This window comes from Tachyglossus aculeatus, chromosome Y4 (genome assembly GCF_015852505.1).
Source record: "Tachyglossus aculeatus isolate mTacAcu1 chromosome Y4, mTacAcu1.pri, whole genome shotgun sequence".
NCBI classification, from domain to species: Eukaryota; Metazoa; Chordata; class Mammalia; order Monotremata; family Tachyglossidae; genus Tachyglossus; species Tachyglossus aculeatus.
In genome coordinates this window covers 8213959-8227398 of record NC_052096.1, presented here as the reverse complement: position 1 = coordinate 8227398, position 13440 = coordinate 8213959, and the positions used below count along the sequence as shown (strand labels likewise).

Here is a 13440-nt window from a genome sequence, read left to right as displayed (position 1 = left end):
GAGGGGGAGACAGACATTAATAGGAATGAAAAAATTATAATATATAATTTAAGGAAGACCAAGAAATACGTTCACACAACCAAAAGTTGGTAATGGCCAGGTACAGCTAAACTCGTCACAGAATTCTGTTACCTGGGCAGCACAAGGACCGATGATACCATGATAGACAAGTTAATAAAAATATAATGAAAAAGGCCATCACATCCTTTAAGAAGCAATCAGATAGAGTGTGGTGGTTGTGTGGTATCAACTTTAGACCAAACTGAAGGCCCACAGCGTTGTAGTGTTGTATAATCTCCTGAACTGGGTGGCCTGGGCCATGGTTCACTGCAAACAAGAAAGGACTAGCTCTCTTCGAACAATATAACAACAAAAGAAGTCATCATCATGTTCGCGATATTTAATGATAATAATAATTATGGTATTTGTTAAGCTCTTGCACATAATCAACATTCTGAATTCAATGATTGCTTTAACTGAAGACTGTAAGCTCGTTGTGGGTAGGGAATGTGTCTGTATACTGTCGAATTGTCCTCTCCCAAACGCTTAGTCCAGTGCTCTGCACACAGTAATAGCTCGATAAATACGATTGAATAAATACGAATGAATAATAGAAGAGGATCTAGTTGTCTACCTATAGTAGAGCATGGGAGAAGAGGGGACGGGTGATCCAAAGCGCCATGGGTTTCTGTGCTGTAGTGGTTATCACGCTCGCCTCAAACGCAAAAGCTCCCCGGCTCGAAAAGTTTAAATTTTAGATTTTCCTCTCCCGGGAATAACGTTTCCATTCATTCATTCACTCATTCATATTTACTGGGCAATTACTGTGTGCAAAGCGCTTGGAAAATACAGTTCATCAGTGAAGAGAGACAATCCCAAACCACACCGGGATCAGGGGGTGAGACAGACATCAAAAACCCACCATCCTGGCAGCCCCCCGATCCTCCCAGGACAGCGACCCCTGACCCTATTCATTCATTCATTCAATCGTATTTATTGAGCGCTTACCGTGTGCAGAGCACTGTACTAATCGCTTGGGAAGTACAAGTTGGCACTCTAGGGAGCGGCTTGGGGCCCCTCGGCGGAAGCAGCAATGAGGAGTCCAGTCGAGGTCGGGAACGGATCTGGGCCATAAGAAGAGCTGGAAGAAGAAGTGGGAAGGTTTTCTCTTTTATCCACGGCTGAGAAGCGCACAGAAGAGGGATGGTAAACAGGGATAGAGTGATGGGATATCTCCTCGTACTTCACTGGGACTGCGCTGAAATCTAACTTAACGTACGACCGCGTGGCCTAATGGATAAGGCGTCTGATTCCGGATCAGAAGATTGAGGGTTCGAGTCCCTTCGTGGTTGGAACTTTTGTGTACGATGTCTCCCGCCCAACCTCTTTTCTCCTCTTCTTCCTCCTCTCCCCTCCAACCCCCTTTCTTCTCCTCCTCCTTTTCTTCACCCCACTTATTTTATCTTCCTCCTCGTCTTCCTCCTCTCCCCAATCCCTTTTCTTTTACTCCCCCTCCTTTTCTCCTCCACCTCTTTCTCTCCCCCACCCCATTTTCTCCTCCTCATCCTCTTCCTCCTCTCCCCAACCCCCTTTTTTCCTCCTCCTCCTTTTCTCCCCCCTCGTTTTCTCCTCCTCTTCCCCTCACCCCTTTTTCTTCCTCCTCTTCCTCTTTCTCGTCCTCTCCCCAACCCTCTTTTCCTTCCCTCCTTTTCTCCCCATCTGTTTTCTCCTCCTCCTCCTCCTCTTTCTCTCCCCCACCCCTTTTCTCTTCCTCATCCTCTTCCTCCTCTCCCTCAGCCCCCTTTCTCCTCCTCCTCCTACTTTTCTCCCGCCACACATTTTCCCCTCCTCCTCTCCCCTCACCCCTTTTCTCCTCCTCCTCCTCCTTTTCTCCCGCCACACATTTTCTCCTCCTCCTCTCCCCCTCACCCTTTTTCTCTTCCTCCTTCTCCTCTCCCCCCCCCCTCCTTTTCTCCTCCTCTTGCAATCCCCAACCAGCGTGACCCACCAGGGTACGCGCCGCATTCTCCCATCGATCAGTCAATCAATACTATTTATTGCACACCTATATTGATGCTATTGTTGCCTGTTTACTAATTTTGATGTTTGTCTCCCCCCTCTCGACTATAAGCCCGTTGCGGGCAGGGATGGTCTCTCTTTATTGCTGAATTGTACTTTCCAAGCGGTTAGTGCAGTTCTCAACACACAGTAAGTGCTCAGTAAATACGATTGAATGAATGAATGAATGAGGCAGGTATGTACACCATAATTAGTAGAAATGAGGTTGTCTTTGGTATTTTAGAAGTAGATAGAGAAAAAGGTAGCTCCGTATGTGTCAGGATGGCCGAGCGGTCTAAGGCGCTGCGTTCAGGTCGCAGTCTCCCCTGGAGGCGTGGGTTCGAATCCCACTTCTGACAGACGCTATTTTACCGTCTCCACGGGGAAACCAACTTTAATTTACACATCAATTGATGCATCAATTGTGTTTATTATCCTCTTGCAGGTGCAGAGCACACTTCTAAACCAGTGAGAGAGTACGACAGAATGAGTGATACTTTTCTTCCCTAAAGGAATTTACAATCTAGCGGGGGAGATAAGCATTAAATTACCAAAGACAACTAAGTTTAAGGCTAGGTACTTAAGTGTTACTGGAGGGTGTTTAGAGAGTAAATCTTCAATTGCACAAATGTTGCAGAAGGAGGGAAAATAAGGAGGGAGATGAGCAGTTAGTTAAGAATGGTATACTGGAGAGGTTGTGTCTACCAAATCTGTTGTATTCTCCCAAGCGCTTAGAACAGTACTCCGCAAACAGTAATCGCTCAATAAATCCGATGGATCGATTGTCATTTGGGTGAAGGTTGATAAGATGGGAGGATGGTCGTCTCACACCCTCTCTGTTTCTCTTTGTCTCCCTCCCTTTCTCTGATTCTGTTTCCCCTTCAACTCCCACTCTATCTGCTTCCATCCTTGTAATCCCCGTCTCCCTCCTTTTCTCTTTCTTTTCATCTCTCTTACTCTCTTTTTCTTTTCTCCCCGCTAATAGTCCCTCACGTAATCGTCTTGTGTGACTGCGATGATGAACCAAGAATTATGTTGCCAACTTGTACTTCCCAAGCGCTTAGTACAGTGCTTTGCCCACAGTAAGCGCTCAATAAATACGATTGAATACGCTGATGACACCCAGATCTACATCTCTGCCCCTGCTCTCTCCCCCTCCCTCCAGGCTCGCATCTCCTCCTGCCTTCAGGACATCTCCATCTGGATGTCCGCCCGCCACCTAAAGCTCAACATGTCGAAGACTGAGCTCCTTGTCTTCCCTCCCAAACCTTGTCCTCTCCCTGACTTTCCCATCTCTGTTGACGGCACTACCATCCTTCCCGTCTCACAAGCCCGCAACCTTGGTGTCATCCTCGACTCCGCTCTCTCATTCACCCCTCACATCCAAGCCGTCACCAAAACCTGCCGGTCTCAGCTCCGCAACATTGCCAAGATCCGCCCTTTCCTCTCCATCCAAACCGCTACCCTGCTAATTCAAGCTCTCATCCTATCCCGTCTGGACTACTGCACTAGCCTTCTCTCTGATCTCCCATCCTCGTGTCTCTCTCCACTTCAATCCATACTTCATGCTGCTGCCCGGATTATCTTTGTCCAGAAACGCTCTGGACATATCACTCCCCTCCTCAAAAACCTCCAATGGCTACCGATCAATCTGCGCATCAGGCAGAAACTCCTCACCCTGGGCTTCAAGGCTCTCCATCACCTCGCCCCCTCCTACCTCACCTCCCTTCTCTCCTTCTACTGCCCAGCCCGCACCCTCCGCTCCTCCACCACTAATCTCCTCACTGTACCTCGCTCTCGCCTGTCCCGCCATCGACCCCCGGCCCACGTCATCCCCCGGGCCTGGAATGCCCTCCCTCTGCCCATCCGCCAAGCTAGCTCTCTTCCTCCCTTCAAGGCCCTCCTGAGAGCTCACCTCCTCCAGGAGGCCTTCCCAGATTGAGCCCCTTCTTTCCTCTCCCCCTCGTCCCCCTCTCCATCCCCCCGCCTTACCGCCTTCCCCTCCCCACAGCACCTGTATATATGTATATATGGTTGTACATATTTATTACTCTGTTTATTTATTTATTTATTTATTTTACTTGTACATTTCTATCCTACTTATTTTATTTTGTTGGTATGTTTGGTTCTGTTCTCTGTCCCCCCCTTTTAGACTGTGAGCCCACTATCGGGTAGGGACTGTCTCTATGTGATGCCAATTTGTACTTCCCAAGCGCTTAGTACAGTGCTCTGCACATAGTAAGCGCTCAATAAATACGATTGATTGATTGATTGATTGATTGATTGAGTGAAAGAATTCGCAAATAAGCAAAAGGCTAGATCTGATTTCACAGCCACAGAAAATTGCGTTGGGAACAAATTTGCGGTCGGCCGGTTAGCTCAGTTGGTTAGAGCATGGTGCTAATAACGCCAAGGTCGCGGGTTCGATCCCCGTACGGGCCACGTCAGTTTTTATTTCACTTTCCTTCAGTTGATAAGCAGTTTTAAAAGTAGGCTTCTGAGCTCCTTCTTCTGAGGTATCGTACCCAAGGTCGGCTCTCGTTGATGGCAAATTTCGATTTTCTTCTTCCCAATTTTCTACTTGACCCCAATCCGCCCCCGACCTCGATCGGACTCCTCATCATCAATCGTACTTATTGAGCGCTTACTGTGTGCAGAGCACTGTACTAAGCGCTTGGGAAGTACAAGTTGGCAACATATAGAGACAGTCCCTACCCAACAGTGGGCTCACAGTCTAAAAGGGGGAGACAAAACCAAACATACTAACAAAATAAAATAAATAGAATAGATATGTACAAGTAAAATAAATAAATAAATTGAGTAATAAATATATACAAACATATATACAGGTGCTGTGGGGAAGGGAAGGAGGTAAGATGGGGGGGGTGGAGGGGGGACGAGGGGGAGAGGAAGGAAGGGGCTCAGTCTGGGAAGCCCTCCTGGAGGAGGTGAGCTCTCAGTAGGGCCTAATCACTCCTCATCACTGCTCTACCCAACAACATGCTCATAGTCTAGAAGTGGGGAGACAGACAACAATACAAAACAAATGGACAGGCATCAATGGCATTAATATAAATAAATAGAATTATGGATATAAGCACATCATTAATACAATCAATAGAATAATAAATATGTACATAGCTACACAAGTGCTGTGGGGCGGGGAGGGGGTAGAGCAGAGGGACGGAGGCGGGGCGATGGGGAGAGGAGGAGGAGCAGAGGAACAGGGGGGGCTCAGTCTGGGAAGGCCTCCTGGAGGAGGTGAGCTTTCAGTAGGGCTTTGAAAAGGGGAAGTGTGCTAGTTTGGCGAATGTGAGTATTCCAGGCCAGAGGTGGGCCAGGCATCGACGGTGGGACAGGCGAGAATGAGGCCCAGTGAGAAGGTTCATTCATTCACTCAATCGTTTTTATTGAGTGCTGTGTGCAGAGCACTGTACTAAGCGCTTGGAAAGTACAATTCGGCAACAAATAGAGACAATCCCTACCCAACAACGGTCTCACAAAATAGCACCAGAGGAGCGAAGTGTGCGGGCTGGGCTGTAGAAGGAGAGAAGGAAGGTGAGGTAGGAGGAGGCAAGGGGATGGACTGCTTTGAAGCCAATAATGAGGAGTTTTTGCTTGATACGGAGGTTGATAGGCAATCTGGTCAGCTCGTCTGCGGGATGAAGATGGTGGAAACGTTGTTCCCGGGAACCCACGGGAGAGGAAAATTGAAAGTTTTAAAATAAGAGATGTTTCCGCCCGGTTTCGAACCGGGGACCTTTCGCGTGTGAGGCGAACGTGATAACCACTACACTACGGAAACCCGTTGGACCTCCTTCCTACCGCATCGTCTGATTGCCACTGAACGTAGCTATAGCAATAGATTATCAACAACAACAACAATCGTATTTATTGAGCGCTTACTATGTGCAGGGCACTGGACTAAGCGCTTGGGAAGTACAAATTGGCAACATATAGCGACAGTCCCTACCCAACAGTGGGCTCACAGTCTAAAAGGGGGAAACAGAGAACAAAACCAAACATACTAACAAAATAAAATAGAATAGATATGTACAAGTAAAATAAATAAATAAATAGAGTAATAAATATGTACAAACATATATACATATATACGGGTGCTGTGGGGAAGGGAAGGCGGTAAAATGGGGGGATGGAGAGGGGGATGAGGGGGAGAGGAAGGAAGGGGCTCAGTCTGGAGCTTATCCTTTATCAATCAAACATTTAATCTAGAATATTGATTATGTGATAGAGAACTGTACTAAGCTTTGGGAAAGTACAATACTACAACGCTGTGGACCTTTACATTGGTCTGAAATTTGATCTCACACTGCCACCTCACTCTGTTCTAAGGAGGGTTCTAATCCCGCCTCTGCCACTTGTCTGCTGTGTGACCCTGGGCAAATCACTTAACTTTTCTGTGCTTCAGTTACCTCATTTGTAAAATGGGATCAAAAGTGTGATCACTATGTGGGACAACCTGATTACCCTCTATCTATCCCAGCGCTTAGATCAGTGCTTGGCACATAGTAGTGCTTAACAAATGTCATTATTATTATTATTATTATTATTATCATTATTATTATTATTATTATTATTATTATGTGCCGCCTGAAAGATTCCACTGGCTCGTCTATCGTGACATCGTTGGTCCTTGTGCTACCTAAGTAGAGGAATTCTATGACGAAGTTTAGCTGTGGGTGGCAAATAGAAACTTTTGGTTCTGTGACTGTTGACCTGTCACCTCTGTCCCCTTTAAATATATCTTGACTTCGTAAATCCTGGCTTATTATTATTATTACTATTATTATTATTATTATTCTTGTTTTTCAGGGCAGCGGGTTAGAACCCGCTGACTTGACACCTGTCCACATGTTTTGTTTTGTTGCCTGTCTCCCCCTTCTAGACTGTGAGCCCGTTGTTGGGTAGGGACCGTCTCTATATGTTGCCAACTTGGACTTCCCAAGCGCTTAGTCCAGTGCTCTGCACACAGTAAGCGCTCAATAAATACGGTTGAATAAATGTACCATTTACATTTTCTTGGGCGCCTAACATTCTAGCACCTCAGATAATTGCGATTAAAAGATAGGGTATGGCGGCCGGTTAGCTCAGTTGGTTAGAGCGTGGTGCTAATAACGCCAAGGTCGCGGGTTCGATCCCCGTACGGGCCATGTATTTTTTTGAAAATGGGAGTCGGTGAGACTTTTCCTTATTGTAACTAAATCAGCCCCAGCCGATAGCCAATCTGTATTCTGAAAATGGAATACTTGATGTTTCCCCTCTGCCCGCCCCCCCCCACGAAGGGGGTCACTCAATCATACTTATTAAGTGCTTACTGTGTGCAGAGCACTGTACTAAGCACTTGGGAAAGAACGGACAAGAATCGCATCTACCAACTTGACTGTACATACCAACGTCTGCACAGAGAAGGTGGGCCATAAACAATAGTTATTGATTCATCGATCAATTGGAGAATGTGGCGTGTGCCCTAGTGGGTCACGCTGGTTGGGGAGGCCTGCACCAGGCCTGAAGAGGAGCTGGGTGGCCTGGCGGTGACCGGAGAGGTGAAGGAGATGGTGAAGAAAGGTGGAGGAAGAGGAGGTGCTACTTCCCCAAGCACCAAGACCTCCAGTTTGCAGGGCTCCTGAATCCCCTGGACGGCCCACACCATATGCTTCAGGATGAAACCTCGGAGTACCGCGAAGGGGTGGTGCTGGCTCGGCCCTCCAAGCCCGGACGCGGCTCCTTCGTCAACTGTGGCATGAGGAAGATGAGGGAACTGAAGCACAGAGAGGTTAACTGACGTACCCCAGGTGCCACAGCAGACATGGTGGAACCCGTATTAGAAGTCACGTTCCTCTCCCAGACCTGTTCTCTAGCCACTGGGCCATGCTGCTTCTCATGCTAAGCTGCCCCCTTGATTGATTGATTGACATCTTACCTCCTTCCCTTCACCCACAGCACCTGTATATATGTTTGTACATATTTATTACTCTATTTATTTATTTTACTTGTACCTATCTATTTGTTTTATTTTGTTAGTATGTTTGGTTTTGTTCTCTCTCTCCCCCTTCTAGACTGTGAGCCCACTGTTGGGTAGGGACTGTCTCTATATGTTGCCAGCTTGTACTTCCCAAGCGCTTAGTACAGTGCTTTGCACACAGTAAGCGCTCAATAAATACGATTGATTGATTGATTGATTGATTGGGGGGAGAAGGAGGAGCGGAAGGAAAAAAAGGGGGAAAGGGGGAAAGATGAAAAGTTACAACCACGAAGGGACAGGCACTCTCAATCTTAGGATCCAGAATCAGGCTCCTTATCCAGTAGGCCACGGGGTTGGGTGGAAGAAAGAGAGGAAAGGCGGGTGGGGGTCTCGAAGTGAATCCAGTGACCGACCCGCAGCTCTCGGGTCAGGGGTCGTGACCCCCGAGGGCCGGGGCTGTCCTGGACGGACCCGAAGGGGCTGGACCACTCTCCCGGCCCAGGCGCGGCCAGAGGGCTGTGCGGGAAGTGGCTGCTGCGGACTGAAGATTGTGGAAAGCTTGTTCCCGGGAAACCAAAGAAAAGAAAATTTAAAATAGTAATGATAGTATAAAAAGCGTTGTTTCCGCCCGGTTTCGAACCAGGGACCTTTCGCGTGTTAGGCGAACGTGATAACCACTACACTACGGAAACTGTTGACTAGTACCTTTCGCATTACCATCTCCTCGGTGTGTCGGTGAACTACATTTACAACTAGAGCTATTGATTAATTATTACATCTATGATACTGGCTATTATAGATCGTTGTATTAAACGTTGGGAGCGAATAATAATAATGATGGTATTTGTTAAACTCTTACTATGTGCCTAGCACATTTCTAAGCGCTGGGGTAGATACAAGGTAATCAGGTTGTCCCACGTGGGGCTCACAGTCTTTAATCCCCATTTTACAGATGAGGTAACTGAGGCACAGAGCAGCTAAGTGTCTTGCCCAAGGTCACAAAGCAGACAAGAGGCAAAGTAGGGATCAGAACCCACGTGCTCTGACTCTCAAGCCCGGAGTCTTTCGAGAAACAATTCCCACATTCAAAGAGCTCATAGTCTGGCTAGCACGTATATATATAATAATGATAGCAATAATAATGATATATAAAATAATGATATATATATAATTGCCTTTAGGATTCGAAGGAGACACCATTGAAGGTAAAATTCACCCGTGATGGCGTTTTGGCTGAAAGGCCACTACATTCCCATCTTGTTTTTGTTTCTGTTTAATATTTGCAATGCCTGGCGCTCTTTTCACTTTAGCCTCTTCGTCTGTCGTCCCTTATGACATTTGTGATCAAGTGGGTCAGCTACTGGATCCGATCTGATTGCCTTGTATTTAGCGCTTAGTACAGTGCTTGATACATAGTAAACGCTTAACAAATATCACGAACATGATGATTTTCTTTGCTGTTATTTTGCTCAAAGACAGTCCTTTCTTGATAGCAGTGAGCCATAATAATAATAATTGTGGTTAAGTGCTTACTATGTAATTATGGTATTTGTTAAGTGCTTACTATGTGCCAAGCACTGTTCTAAGTGCTGGGGTAGATACAAGGTAATCAGGTTGTCCCACGTGGGGCTCAGTCTTAATCCCCATTTTACAGATGAGGTAACCGAGGCCCAGAGAAGTTAAGTGACTTGCCCAAGGTCACACAGCAGACAAGAGGCGAAGTGGGATTACAAGTCAAGACCTCTGCCCCCCAAGCCCGGGCACTTTCCACTAAACCACACTGGTGCTTCATTCATTCATTCATTCAATCGTCTTCATTGAGCACTTACTGTGTTCGGAGCACTGTACTAAGCGTTTGGAAAGTACAATTCGGCAACAGATAGAAACAGTCTTGCAGTCCTTTCTCCTCACTTGTCCCACCCGACATAGCTGTGTTGAGGTGAGCAGAGCTTCGAGTAATTATGGTATTTGTTAAGCGCTTACTATGTGCCAAGCACTGTTCTAAGCTCTGGCACTGTACTAGGAGGCTGTCTTCTAGGCCACCGAGTCTGACCCAGAAATAACACACAGTCATGGAACTGCTCAAGAACTCAGAAGAGAGGTCCAGGCCTCCCAGTCCAAGAAATTATACGACACTCTCCCTCTCTAGCCTGTAAGTGGACAGACATCACGTCTGCTAACAGTACTGTACACTTCCACCTACTTTGCACATAAATAGGATCGATTAATTGATTGGTTGATTTTAGAATTTGCCCTGGTGGGTCACGCTGGCTGGGGATTGTAGCAGGACTGTACAGGAGCTGAGAGTTCCGAGGGGTGACCAGAAATTTAAAGAACACATAAAGAACACAGTCTTTTAGACTGTGAGCCCACTGTTGGGTAGGGACTGTCTCTATATGTTGCCAATTTGTACTTCCCAAGCGCTTAGTACAGTGCTCTGCACATAGTAAGCGCTCAATAAATACGATTGATGATGATGTTAAGTGCCTAACAAATATTATTATTATTATTATGAAGGAAGAGGAGAAAAAAGGAGTAAGGGGAAAATAATTCCACCAACCACGAAGGGACTCGAACCCTCAATCTTCTGATCCGGAATCAGACGCCTTATCCATTAGGCCACGCGGTCGTACAATAAGGAGGTTAAGGGCTGCTTTAGTGAGCAATGAGGGGTCTCCCCACACTTCTCTTTCCTGAATCATGCCTCTTCCCGCCGCTGCTTTACAGTGGAGAAAAAAGGAAGCTTCCACTTTCCTTATTCCAACTCTTTTCTCTGCCCCGGTCCTTTCCTGGGCTCGGCTGGACTCTTTGCTGCTGCCGAGGAGTTCCAGCCCTGGGTCAGGGGTCGCGACCCCCTAGGAAAATTTCAAATTAAAAAATAAATAATGTTTCCGCCCGGTTTCGAACCGGGGACCTTTCGCGTGTGAGGCGAACGTGATAACCACTACACTACGGAAACCTATAAAGTGGGTCACATACCGTACCCTCTCCACGGATGATCCGTGAATTATAATTCTATAAATTGATATTCTATTAATTACTGACTCCAGAATATTGATTATGAGTACGAGCACTGTGCTAAGCGTTGAGAGAGTACAATAGACTTAGGACACATTGTTATCGACAAGTAGGGTGCAAAATAGGTTAATCGCTGTAAATTGGCCGCAGGGTTCGTGTACCCAAGGTGGTGACACAGATAGGAAAAATGACTCGGAAACATGAGTTCAGGTAGAGCAGTAAAGAAGGAAAGTGGCTACCTGCCCGTTCACCTCCCGGGAGAGGTACGAATGACAAGCAGCCCCTATCCCATTCTCACTGTTTCTTTTATTGAGTTACAGCAACATGGGAGCGGAGCATTTGGGAATTTCAGGAATCCAATTAGGACCGACAGGATGTTACAAATTCTCATTATTCTCTGTTCTCACTGCCTTGTGCAGGTTGTTGTTATCTGCCCTATGGCCTTGCATAGATACTTATTACTTGTTACTGGCCTTGAAGACATCTGTTGCTGAGCCTTGCATAAAATACAAAAAGGAGTTGTTCTCTTGGCCTGCACAAAATGGAGGGTTACTGTCAGCATACACAAAATGGAGTCAGTCATGTCAAGTGGACAACACACATTATCCCCACCATCGAGGAGCTCAAAGGCTAACTGGGATGTATGTGGAATTGTCCTTCAGATAACTGTCCTCCAGAAGCAGTGTGGCCTAGTGGAAAGAGCATGGGTCTGGGACTGGGACAACCTGGGTTCTAATCCCAGTTCCACCCACTACCTGCTGTGTGACCTTGGGCCAGTCCCTTAACTTCTCTGTGCCTCTTTCCTCACTTCCAAAATGGGGATTCAACACTGTTCTCACTCTTCCTTAGGCTATGAACCCCATGTGGGATCTGTTGCTCTTGTATATACCCTAGTGCTCGGCATGTAGTTAGTGCTTGCCAAATACCACGGTTCCTATTATTAACATTATTACCAGTAAAGTTCACCTATGACCGTGTTTTGGCTGAAAATCAATCAATCAATCGTATTTATTGAGCGCTTACTGTGTGCAGAGCACTGTACTAAGCGCTTGGGAAGTACAAGTTGGCAACATATAGAGACAGTTCCTACCCAACAGTGGGCTCACAGCCTAGAAGGCCAACGAGTCCCGGCTACATTATGCACGCAAAAGCACAGTCTGTGTTTTTGCCTTTAGTGTTTGCAATGTCTGGGGCTGTTTCCACTTTGGCATCCTCATTTCTCCTTCCTGATGGAGCTTGTGGTCATGTGGGATAGAGAATGTGTCCTATCTGATTGCTTGACGCATAGTATGTGCTTAACAAATATCAAGATAATGATAATAATTAACCTGATTAGCTTGTATTAGCTTGTCTCTCTCTCTAGCCTGTAAGGGCGTAGGCATGACTCTACCGGAGAGGAGAAAGAGAAGGAGGAAGAGGAAGGGGAGAGAGAAGAGTGGGAAACAAGAAAAACTACAACCAGGAAGGGACTTGAACTGTCGCGGCCTGGATCGCTCGGAGAGGCTCTAGGGATGTTTTGGAAGCGGCTGCTATAGACTGAAAATTGTGGAAACGTTGTGCCCAGGAAACTATGGGAAAGAGGGTAATGGGGAGGAGAACTTGGACTATCGTGGCCGGTTAGCTCAGTTGGTTAGAGCGTGGTGCTAATAACGCCAAGGTCGCGGGTTCGATCCCCGTACGGGCCAGTTATATTTTGATCCATTTTCCCATCGGCGCTAATGGAATAAAACAGGACAGCAGATGGGTCATCGACTAGAAAGTTTGGGAGCCTTTTCCTTCACTGAGCTCGCCCGAGCCGGCCCCCCACGATGGCTCTTGTTTATTCTGGAAATGAAAAGCTGGCAATCTCCCCTCTGAGCCCCCATCGTGGTTGGTGAAAAAGGAGGGATGAGAAAGGGCACGTGAGCGGAAATCGGACTTCTTGTCTTGCACATAGTCGGTACTTGGGACTTTCTAAGCGTTTGGGAGACTACAAAAATGTAGGAAGCTCGTTGTGGGAAATATGCTGTTATATTTTTATTTGTACTCTCCCAGGCGCCTAGTACAGTGCTCTGCACATAGAAAGGACTCGTTGAATATGACTGATTGATCGATTGGCTGGTACACATCCTTGCCCCTCAGGATTGCACCTAGAGAGCTTCCAGTACTCTGCCATTCTCGGCTAGGGGATGGAGAGTCAAGTAGAGACCTACCCATTTCATTCCTCGCTTGGGCAGTGGCTAGCGAGTGGAAGGCCATCTTCTCCAAATCAAAACTCAGCCGTGCTGAGCAGCAGCAGCATGGGAGAGGGTCGAGGAAGGAAACTCAAGTTTTCTGCGCCGAAGAAGACAATGGTAAACCATTTTCGTATTTTTGACCAAGAAAACTCTATGGATCCACTA

At 46.8% G+C, this 13440-nt stretch overlaps 9 non-coding genes across 9 annotated transcripts; 5 read left to right on the top strand and 4 right to left on the bottom strand.

The window, feature by feature from the left end:
* The first annotated feature begins 1279 nt into the window (after positions 1-1279).
* Positions 1280-1352, top strand: TRNAR-CCG. The gene has a single exon. It is a non-coding gene; the product is annotated as a tRNA-Arg (tRNA).
* Positions 1353-2334: 982 nt separating this feature from the next.
* TRNAL-CAG lies at positions 2335-2417 on the top strand. The gene has a single exon. It is a non-coding gene; the product is annotated as a tRNA-Leu (tRNA).
* A 2009-nt stretch (positions 2418-4426) lies between these two features.
* Positions 4427-4500, top strand: TRNAI-AAU. Its single transcript has one exon. It is a non-coding gene; the product is annotated as a tRNA-Ile (tRNA).
* Positions 4501-5790: 1290 nt separating this feature from the next.
* On the bottom strand, positions 5791-5863 carry TRNAV-CAC. The gene has a single exon. It is a non-coding gene; the product is annotated as a tRNA-Val (tRNA).
* A 1292-nt stretch (positions 5864-7155) lies between these two features.
* TRNAI-AAU lies at positions 7156-7229 on the top strand. The gene has a single exon. It is a non-coding gene; the product is annotated as a tRNA-Ile (tRNA).
* Positions 7230-8660: 1431 nt separating this feature from the next.
* On the bottom strand, positions 8661-8733 carry TRNAV-AAC. Its single transcript has one exon. It is a non-coding gene; the product is annotated as a tRNA-Val (tRNA).
* Positions 8734-10597: 1864 nt separating this feature from the next.
* Positions 10598-10670, bottom strand: TRNAR-CCG. Its single transcript has one exon. It is a non-coding gene; the product is annotated as a tRNA-Arg (tRNA).
* A 257-nt stretch (positions 10671-10927) lies between these two features.
* TRNAV-CAC lies at positions 10928-11000 on the bottom strand. Its single transcript has one exon. It is a non-coding gene; the product is annotated as a tRNA-Val (tRNA).
* Positions 11001-12670: 1670 nt separating this feature from the next.
* TRNAI-AAU lies at positions 12671-12744 on the top strand. The gene has a single exon. It is a non-coding gene; the product is annotated as a tRNA-Ile (tRNA).
* Positions 12745-13440: the final 696 nt, after the last annotated feature.